The following is a 9626-nucleotide window of genomic DNA, read 5'->3' on the forward strand; positions in this document are numbered from 1 at the left end:
TTCACGTTGGAAGGAGGTCTAGCCATCATTAGTCTGAGCCCCAAGTTAGGGAGCGAAAAGAAGGAGCATGGAATTTGGGGTCAGGCAGGCCTGGCTTGAGTTTTAGCTTTGCCACTTCAAAAGGCATTGTGACTTTGGGTAAATGACTACACCTCTCCGAGACTCAGTTTCTTCATGTGTCAAGTGGGGAATTTTAGCACTTACTTCAGGGGGATTATGAATGTTAATAAAAATAATACTTGATTTTTTTTTTGAGACAGAGTGTTACTCTGTCACCCTGGCTAGAGTGCCACGCCAGAGAGATTTTTCAGTTTCCTTGGTTTTGTTGCTGTTGTTGTTATTGAGACAGAGTCTCACTCTGTTGCCCTGAGTAGAGTGAAGTGGTGTCATCATAGCTCACAGCAACCTCAAACTCTTGGGCTCAAGTGATCCTCCTGCCTCAGGCTCCTGAGTAGCTGGGATTACACGCACACACCATCACACCCGGCTAATTTTTTCTATGTTTAGTTGCCCAGCTACTTTTCTATTTTTAGTAGAGACAGGGTCTCACTCTTGCTCAGTCTGGTCTCGGACTCCTGAGTTCAAGCGATCCTCCCGCCTTGGCCTCCCAGAGTGCTAGGACTACAGGCGTGAGCCACCTCGCCCGGCCCTCGATGTTTTTTAATAGAGGACGTGGTATGTACTGAGCCTTGTGCCAAGTGCCTTCTAGTCTCTAATTTAACCCTCACAACCACTCTACCTATTGATATTATCACCATTATACAGATGAGGAAACTGAGACTCAGAGAGACTATTGTCTTAGTGCTTAGGAGCATGACCCTGAATCCAGATTTTTGGGTTCAATTTCTAGACCAACCACGTACTAGCTGTGTGACTTTGTGCAAATACCTTAACCTCTCTGGATCACATATCTTCATCTGTAAAAACAGAGATAATAATAGAAATACCAACCTCAGGAATTGTTTGAAGTGCTTACAACAGCATCTAGCACATGGAGAGCAATATATAAATATGTGCCCTTTTGTGATTATAATTGCACTATTGCTGTAACATAGAACTTTCTAACTCATTTGTCCCTAAGGCTGATAAAGCCAGAACCAGGACTCTAATCCAGTCTAGCAACTCCAAAGCCTGGGCTCTTAACCATTCCCCATGGGAGAGAACAAGGGAAAGAGCCTGACACAGTGCCAGGCATTCAGTAAGAAACATTAAGTGGATGCCTTTAGCACTATGTTGTGGCAGGACTAGGTCTAAACTCCTGGTTTAGTGCTCTTTCTGCTCCATCAGACCATGCCCTCACTACCCACAGGGCTGCTCTGGATCCCGGATACTGTGGGATGGGGAGGGCAGGGCAGTGTATCTCACCAAGACACTGTTCTTCCCTAGAACCAATACTGCAGATGTCCCCTTCAGAGCCTGTCCCCACCATTCTGGCCCTGGGAATGGCCTCTTGCCCAGGGGAGATGATGCTGGATTTTGTTTTATGCTCCAACATCAACCTATAAATCCCAGGCTGGGATTTGAACCCAGACCTAGAATTCTGGCTCCTACCATGGCCCCAAGCTGAGGCAGCCATTCACATTCCTTTTCTATCAGCCTGGGCTGAACACTGTCGGGATGTTACTAGTCTCCTGGGCAGGAGGTAGGGTAGGGGAACCACACCACTCCAGGGTGACAACCAAAGCCAGGCAGATTGTTTGAGGCCTTTTCCTATCTGGAACCATGTTTTGCTGCCCTCCCTTGGTCTCTGAATTCATGCAGAGCACTTGCTTTCCTTCTTGTGGTACAGTGAATAAAAAATAAAATACTTCTTGAGCTAGTAAGTTTAAGAGCTTATTTACAAGGTGGCTTTAAATCTTCAAGTTCAGAGCCAGTTATCTCAACCATTGGCTCTTCATGCCTCCCATATCCAAGTCTAGGAAAGTCTCTTGGAGCAATCCTCCAGCCAGTGAGTTTGCTGTTTTGTGACAATTCAGACAGGTGGGTCGGGGCTGCCTGGACTGCTGGGTTGGCAAAGACTCTGCACCCTCCTGTAGCCTCGGCAAGAATGCAGGCTGTGATCGATTGCGATGTCTGGCACAGGCACTGGAGGTGGTGGCGGGGGGTTGTGTCATGTGTGTTGTATGTTTTTGACTGCTGACAGGTTCAAGCCTCACTTATCAGATATGGGAGGGCCTAAGTCCTGTTCTCAGAAACTGATATTCTCCCAGGGTCAAGGCCAAGGCTCTGGAAATAATTAGAGAACAATGGAAGACATAATGGCAGCAGGGGTAGGAGCGGCAGTAAGATGCTCGGGGGAGGCAGAAGTGATGTGGCTGGACAGCTTCCAGGACAAGCTGGGCCTTGGGAAGGGCCCCGAAGGAAGGGAATGGGTTAAAGAGCAGAAGTTATGTTTCAGCCTCTGGGGCTGGACTAGGCTGGACTAGGCCAGTGGGGCAGACAGGGAAACTGGTGTGATCTGGGGTGGGGGTGGGGGTGTTGCTGAGCTGGAGAGTGCTTGGCCAAGGCGAGGGGTGGTCAGGACTCATGGGCTCCATCAGTATGTGTTGTGCCCTGTGTGGCGGGCGGTATGGCGTGCTGGGGATTCAGTGATGATCAGAATGTGGTTCCTGCCTACCAAGAGCTCAGCCTCATGAGAGAAATAGAGAAATAAACATGCAAATCGCAAGTTTCTAAAGATAGAGTTAAGGATAATGATGGTGGGCGCTAAGGGTGCCCAGAAGAGGCCCAGAGGAGTGACCCAAGAAAGCCTCCCCCCATGAATGAATGAGGTGACATTTAAGCTGAGACCAAAGCTGAGAATAGGCTTTAGCCAGGGGAAAGCGGAGGGTGCCAGGCAGAGGGAACCGCGTGTGCAAAGGCCCAGTGGATGGTCACAGTGGGATGCTGAGCCACGAGGCCCGAAAGCTGAGGCACAGGTTCAGTGAGAGGGGGCATGTCCAGAGGGCGAACGCACCATGTAGTAATCGTAGAGGAAGCTCAAGGCCGCAACGCTGTCATCGTCCCCATTGACCCTCATCATGGCCTTCGTGGCGGCTGTCAAGGGGTTTTCCAGGTACGTCTTCCAGGCCTCATCCTCACTAGTGTAGGGGAACTTCTGGAAGTTGACTGGGTCATTCTTTAGCAGCCGCACAGACCTGAAACTGAATGCAAGTAAGGAGGGTCAAATTTATGCCATCCCAGAGCCAGGTCCACGAATGGGCGGCCTCAGGCCAATGCCAAGGAATTCGGAGAGTTACTGGCTTTGGAAACTTGAAACTGTTAGTCAGTGTGGGGCACAGAATGGACACAAATTCTGGAGCTTGCTGTCATGTAGAAGCTGCAGACCTGGGGCCTCAGTTCCCTCATGTGCGACATGAGGGCCATCAGTCTGACCTTGCAAAGCTACAGAGAGGATTCAACAAGACACTTCCATAGTGGAAGGGGAATTATGCAAGGGGAATTAGTCTAACGGATGGGAAGTGACAACGACAAACTGCAGTGTGGTAACAACAAAATTTCTAGATAACCCATCATAAGTCCTTCTGAAGAAGTTGTCCTCAAGACTGCAAAAGACACAGAAGGAGGCTGCAGAGCACTCCAAGCCAGGGAGAAAGCATGGCCAATGCCAGGGCGAGGAAAACCTGAGGCAGAACTCGGCCTTGGGAAATGGCATTTCGGAGGAACCTTTATTGTAGAGCACTAGAGCAGCTGCTCAGAGGCCCGGAGCTGGAGTCGACTGCTGCAGGGCACTCAGAGGCAAGCGGGACCCGGGAACTGGTGCTGAGAAGCTTGGACAAATACAAGGCATTGTCGCTCAAGAGACAAGCCACATGGGCTCGAGGGTAAGCAACCAGGAAAGGCTTTCTGTAGGAGGCAGACATTTTAGTTGGGAAAACTCAGCACCGGGGATTATTTCACTGAGAAATGGGGGAAAGGGGGAGGGATGGGGATATAATACATAATAATGGTGATGGTGGTAAAAATAATATCTGATCTTTATTGAACTTTGACTATATTTTAGGCACTGAGCTAAGCACTTTGCATGAATTATCATCTCACTTAATTCCCACAACTACTCTGTAACTCAGGTACTATTATTATTCTTATTTTGCTTATTTTCTGAAACCAAAGCTCAGAAAAGTTAAGGGAGTGGTCCAGAGGTCCCAGTAGGTGAGTGGCCCTGAGGGCATTCGTGCTCCTGCAGGATGATGCTGTGGTACAGAACAGTGTTCTCAAACTCCAGCTGAAGGCTTGTTAAAACACGGACTGCAGCGGATATTCCAAGATAGGTAGAAGAGAAGATTCTGAATGTTACTATCACAAAGAAAGGACCAAAGTTTAAAGTGATGGCTATGGTAATTACCCTGATTTGAGCATTCAATGTATACATGCATTGGAACATCACACTGTACCCTGTAAATAGGTACAATTATTATGTCAATCATAAATTTTAAAAATTAAAAAAAACACAGATTACTGGGCTCCACCCCTGGAGTTTCTGATTCACTAGGTCTAGGGTGGCTGAGAATTTGCATTTCTAACAACTTCCCAGGTGACACTGATAGTCCAGGAGCCACATTTTGAGGAGTCGCTGGTAAAGCACATACTCTTAGTCACGAGCAAAGGCATACAAGCGGGAGAGTTCTGGGTGTATTCACTTGAGAGCCAAAGTGTGTGAAGGACAGTAGCAGGTAAGAAGAGGGGATTGTCCAGGTTAGGAAGAGAGAGCCCCAGAGGTGAAGTGGGCGCTGTCTGGTCTCCTGGTGCCCCAGTGCACTGGCATGCACTATAATGTACACAGATGTTCTCCTTTCCTTAGCTCCTTACAAGGACTCTACAACGGAATGACCATATGCTTCACCTGCAAAGGTGAAGAAACCTGAGTCTGGGAGAGAGTAAGAAAATGCCCAAGATCATCAAGCTAGTCCATGATACAACCAGGACTTAAACTGAGCCTCATTTAGCACCAAAGCCAACACTTACACTCAGACACAGTTTTCCATTTACAAGAGGGCAGTCTTTACCACGGCAGAAAAATGCTTTAGTGGTAAAATGTCAACATGCTGGCAGACTCGTGGGTGGCCAAGGACCTTTAAATTATGCTGCTGGAAGTGCCCGCCTGCCACCCAGCTGCTCAGGCCCACATTCTCAGACTCTAGTGGGAACAGAGTCTGAGACGAGGCCACACGTGCGCACACTGAAGTGGCAGCTCTCACGGGGGCTTCATCCAGGGCAGTGACTCCCATTCCACTGGGCCCCAGGGTGTGGGGAGTCGGGCTCTGAGGAGGAGAGGGAGCTGTCACACAGGAAAGAGAAATGACAGAAACCTTCCTGCTCTAGGGGCGTGGAGAGTAAGGCACACCCTGAGTTTCTACTGCTATAAATCAAGGGTCCTCAGGATGGAGAGGTGAGAAGAGGCCTCGCCTAGTTGCCTCCTGGGCCTGGGGCTAGAGGAATTTACCAAGCCAACCCAAAGTGGCCACCCTCACCCTCTGCCCAGACCCAGGCCAAAGAGAATTCTCAAGGCAAGGAGGCCTGGGAACAGCAGGGAACTGCCTAGTGGACACCACCCCCTGGTCAACCAGGATTACCAGTGCTTAGCACCATTCCTCACTGTTAAATAAGTCAAATAAAACCACCCACCACGTAGGATTATGAGGATTAAGTGCTTTGGCATTAGAAAACTGCTTAAAACTGTGCCTGACATATAAGTGCTTAATACACACAAGCCATTATTATGCTCCGGGCCAGCATGGAGCTAGACATTGAGGGGTTGCAAAGGGTACAAGACATGGTCATCCTGCAAGGCAGTGGTAGATCTGGGCCTAGAGCCCCAAATTGCTGACTCTGGTGGAATGACCACTAACAGCTTTGATGAGCTATGAGTTATCTTACCTTCTTAAAAAAATAAATTTTAGAAGACAACAATAAAGCCACACAAACAAAAGAACAGACAACGTTTGCTGTTCACCAGGGAGGTTTTTCTGTCCTCAAGGGTCTCCAATCCACCCTGTTAGGATCCCAAAGTCCGATTCCTTGACCAGCAGCAGCTGCTGCACCTGAAGCATTTCCCGCAGGCAGACACAGTGCCAGCTGTTCCTGTGTCCTCTCATCTACTGCACACAATAGCCTGAGAGATAGGAATTATCATCCCCTTTTGCAGAAGGGAAAATTGAGACTCACACAGACAATATCACCTGCTCAAAGTCTCTCAGCCAATAAGTGATGGAGGCTCAACTTGAACTTGGACCTGATGGACTGCACAATGCAGCCCTTAACCCCTGTGCTAGTATCCTTTCTAGATGGCTTTCCTATTCTGGAAATTTCCCTCCTCTGATACACATTGAACCAATTCTCTGCTGCAAGGTAGAAAGGAACTTCCCACCCACACAAGGCAGAAGGGACTAAATAAGAAGGCACGCCGACGACTGGAACAGTTTCTGGCTGGGTGCTGGAAGCCCTATTGCCTGGTCCCCAGGACTGCTCATGCCATCAATCAACCTCATGTTCCAAGACTAAGCATTTGGCTTCTAGAAAGTCTTGACAATGGATAAGGTTAGCATTGATTTGTGTGTCAAATCTTAAAATCCAAGAACTTTTGGCTCTCTGCTCTCTTAAAGATTGAAAATGAGAGTTGAAGACCCAGTGGGTAAGAGAGAGAAAAACCTTATCCCAGGAGCCGATACTGGATCAGTGTGAAAAGGGTTCCAAGGAGTGAGTCTTACTTGTGGGCAATAGGGCCAGAACAGAGAGGGGAAACCAGGCGCCTCCCAACCTACGTGGTCAACTCTCTGTTGGTGTCCTTGTCCAAGATGGAACGCCTGTGCTATCAGAAAGTGAAAACGGAATGGGAGAGGAGGGGATGTGCAGAGGACTTGGCCCTGGGCAACATTCTTGTTTTTTTTTTTTTTTTTTTTGAGACAGAGTCTCGCTCTGTTGCCCAGGCTAGAGTGCCATAGCGTCAGCCTAGCTCACAGCAACCTCAAACTCATGGGCTCAAGCGATCCTCCTGCCTCAGCCTCCCAAGTAGCTGGGACTACAGGCATGCGCCACCATGCCCGGCTAATTTTTTCTCTATATATTTTTAGTTGTCCAGATAATTTCTTTCTATTTTTAGTAGAGATGGGGTCTCGCTCTTGCTCAGGCTGGTCTCAAACTCCTGAGCTCAAATGATCCACCGCCTCAGCCTCCCAGAGTGCTAGGATTACAGGCGTGAGCCACCACACCTGGCCTGGGCAACATTTTTGACATCAGCTCTCTACCTGGGCACAGTACGGCAGAACCTGCAGCACACGGAGCAGCTCCAGGGCCACAGTCCATGGGTCTGGTAACTATGTGTCCTTGGGTAAGGCTCTTAGCCCTTCTGAGCCCATTTCCTCATCTGTTAAATGAGTGTCCTATCTGCTGTGCGCCAGTCAAGGACTCTTCTAGGCACTGGGGAATCGGCCAAAAACAAGGCAGATAAGACTCTGCTCCCATGAAACTTACAGTCTAATTGGTGAAGATAGACCATAAACAAGTAGGTAAATGAGTTAATTTCGTGAGTGATAAGTGCTGTGAAGAAAATTAGAACACAGTAATATGATGGAGAGTCACCAGGGGTGGCTACTTTAGAGTAGGGTTCATCTCATGGGTTGTTAGGAGAATTAAGTGCATTAATGTAAGAAATGTGCTTAGCCTAGAGCCTGCCAGAGAATAATTACTCAGTACGTAATAGCTATCATCACCATCATCTCAGAACCCCCAAATGAGAGCAAAGGGAAGACTCTGTCTGAGGTTCTTAAATTATCAGCCCCCCTCCAACCCTTCTGCCTGTGAACCAGGTTCTGTGTCAAAAACAAAAGAGACAGTATAATAACACCCTGCCTTGACTTTCATTCATTATCTCATGGAGCCTCCCAACATATGTGATGTGTTATTATCCCTACTTTACTGACCAGGAAATAGACAACAGAGATGTTAGGAGACCTGTTCCGGGACTGGTCAAATGAATTACAAATCCAGGACTCCTGGGATCTGGCCTGGGAACTCCGTGACTAGTCACTTTTCCATCAAACCACTAGTTTCCAAGAAGGAGTGTAATAGAGAGGAAAAAAGCAATAAACCCAGGTGGCATCATTCACATAGCCATCCATCCAGCATTTTAACAAATATTTATCAAGTAACTACTATGTGCCAGAACCTGGTTTAGGAGAATAAGACGAGGTCATCCCTTTTGACATGAAGTTTACATTTTAGTGGCAGCAAGACAGACATGACCACAAAAACAAACAGCTAATATGAAGAAAGCTATGAAGAAAAAGCAGCAGGAGGACTTCTAACCTGCCTGAACCCGGGGGAGTGATGGATGTTGGTTGAGAAGAGGGGTGGACAGGAAGCAGGAGCATGGAGATGGGTGGGGAGGACCTTGGACCTTCCAGATGAAAGGTGAGGCACGATCAAAGGCATCAGCTTGGGACAGCTCCCAGAGCTTGTCTGCCTACTGTGTGCCAGGTGTGAGCCAGGTGCTTTGCATATGTTGCCTTGTTTTAAGGAAGGCCAACCCACTAAGGAGGAAACTCACATCCGAGATTAGATAATCTCTCAAATTTGCATAGCATGTTATATTTTTCAATGTGCTTCTCATACACCTGTCATCACCTCTGATCCTGCAACGCCCCTGTAAAGTAGGGAGGGAAGGTATGACTGTCCCCATTTGATAGCAGGAAAAACTGAGCCATGGAGAGGGCCCCTGGCTACCTTGAGGCATCAGGTCTAGAACTGAGGTCGCTGGCTCCCAGCATTAGGAGCCTCTCAATCTGGCTTCTCCTCCATTTGGGAGAGAGTTGGAAAAAGGATCAAGAGAGAGGCGCTCAGGGGTCGACCTGATAGGCCTCTTGTCCCCAGCCTGTGGGGATGTGTGAACTGCCCAGGCAGCGGCTCTAGGATGGGTGAGGCCTTTCCCCAGCAGATCATTCTGGGCCCACAGCACAGAAGGGGTGTGGTACCAGCTGCTTCATGCCTAGTCAGCTTCTTACCCTCCTGACTCCAACATGCATCATTCTGGGCACCAGTATGGAGAAAGCCCAGTGGGGTTTCATCCCAGCAAGTCCCTGCTGACTTGAAATGCCCACTGCTCTCTGGCTGAACTAACTTAAAACTCCCAATGAGACAAAGTAAATGCTGTCTCAGCCATTAGTTGAGGCCTTTACCTTCTGTTAGAATCCTAGCAATTTAGGATGCAAAGAGACCTTAGAAACCCAGTCCCAGGGAGGGACTTGGCTAAAGACACACAGCATATAGCAGGATTGGAACTCACGCCTCCCAGGTTCGTGTCCAGTGCTTAATTCAAACACTGCCCTGCATCATAAGCATCTCAGTAATTCAGAGATACAAAAGAAAGGACCTTTACTCAATTTTGAAGATGGTAGCAGAAAACCCACCACCAAAGGGGGTAGCCTCAAGACTCACCAGAGGAGGTATCTGGCACAGGACAGATCCAGCAAGCTAGGTCCCACTTCCCTTCAGCTTGAGGAGGAAGAGTTCCAGGGGCCACCTGAGCTGGGTGTTGACACCCAGAAACACCCAGTCAACGACTTGCCAAACCCTGCTGTGAGCCACCCAGCCTCATTAGCAGTGATCAATCACACTCACTAATCACCCAC

This window comes from Lemur catta, chromosome 3 (assembly GCF_020740605.2).
Source record: "Lemur catta isolate mLemCat1 chromosome 3, mLemCat1.pri, whole genome shotgun sequence".
Taxonomy (NCBI): Eukaryota; Metazoa; Chordata; class Mammalia; order Primates; family Lemuridae; genus Lemur; species Lemur catta.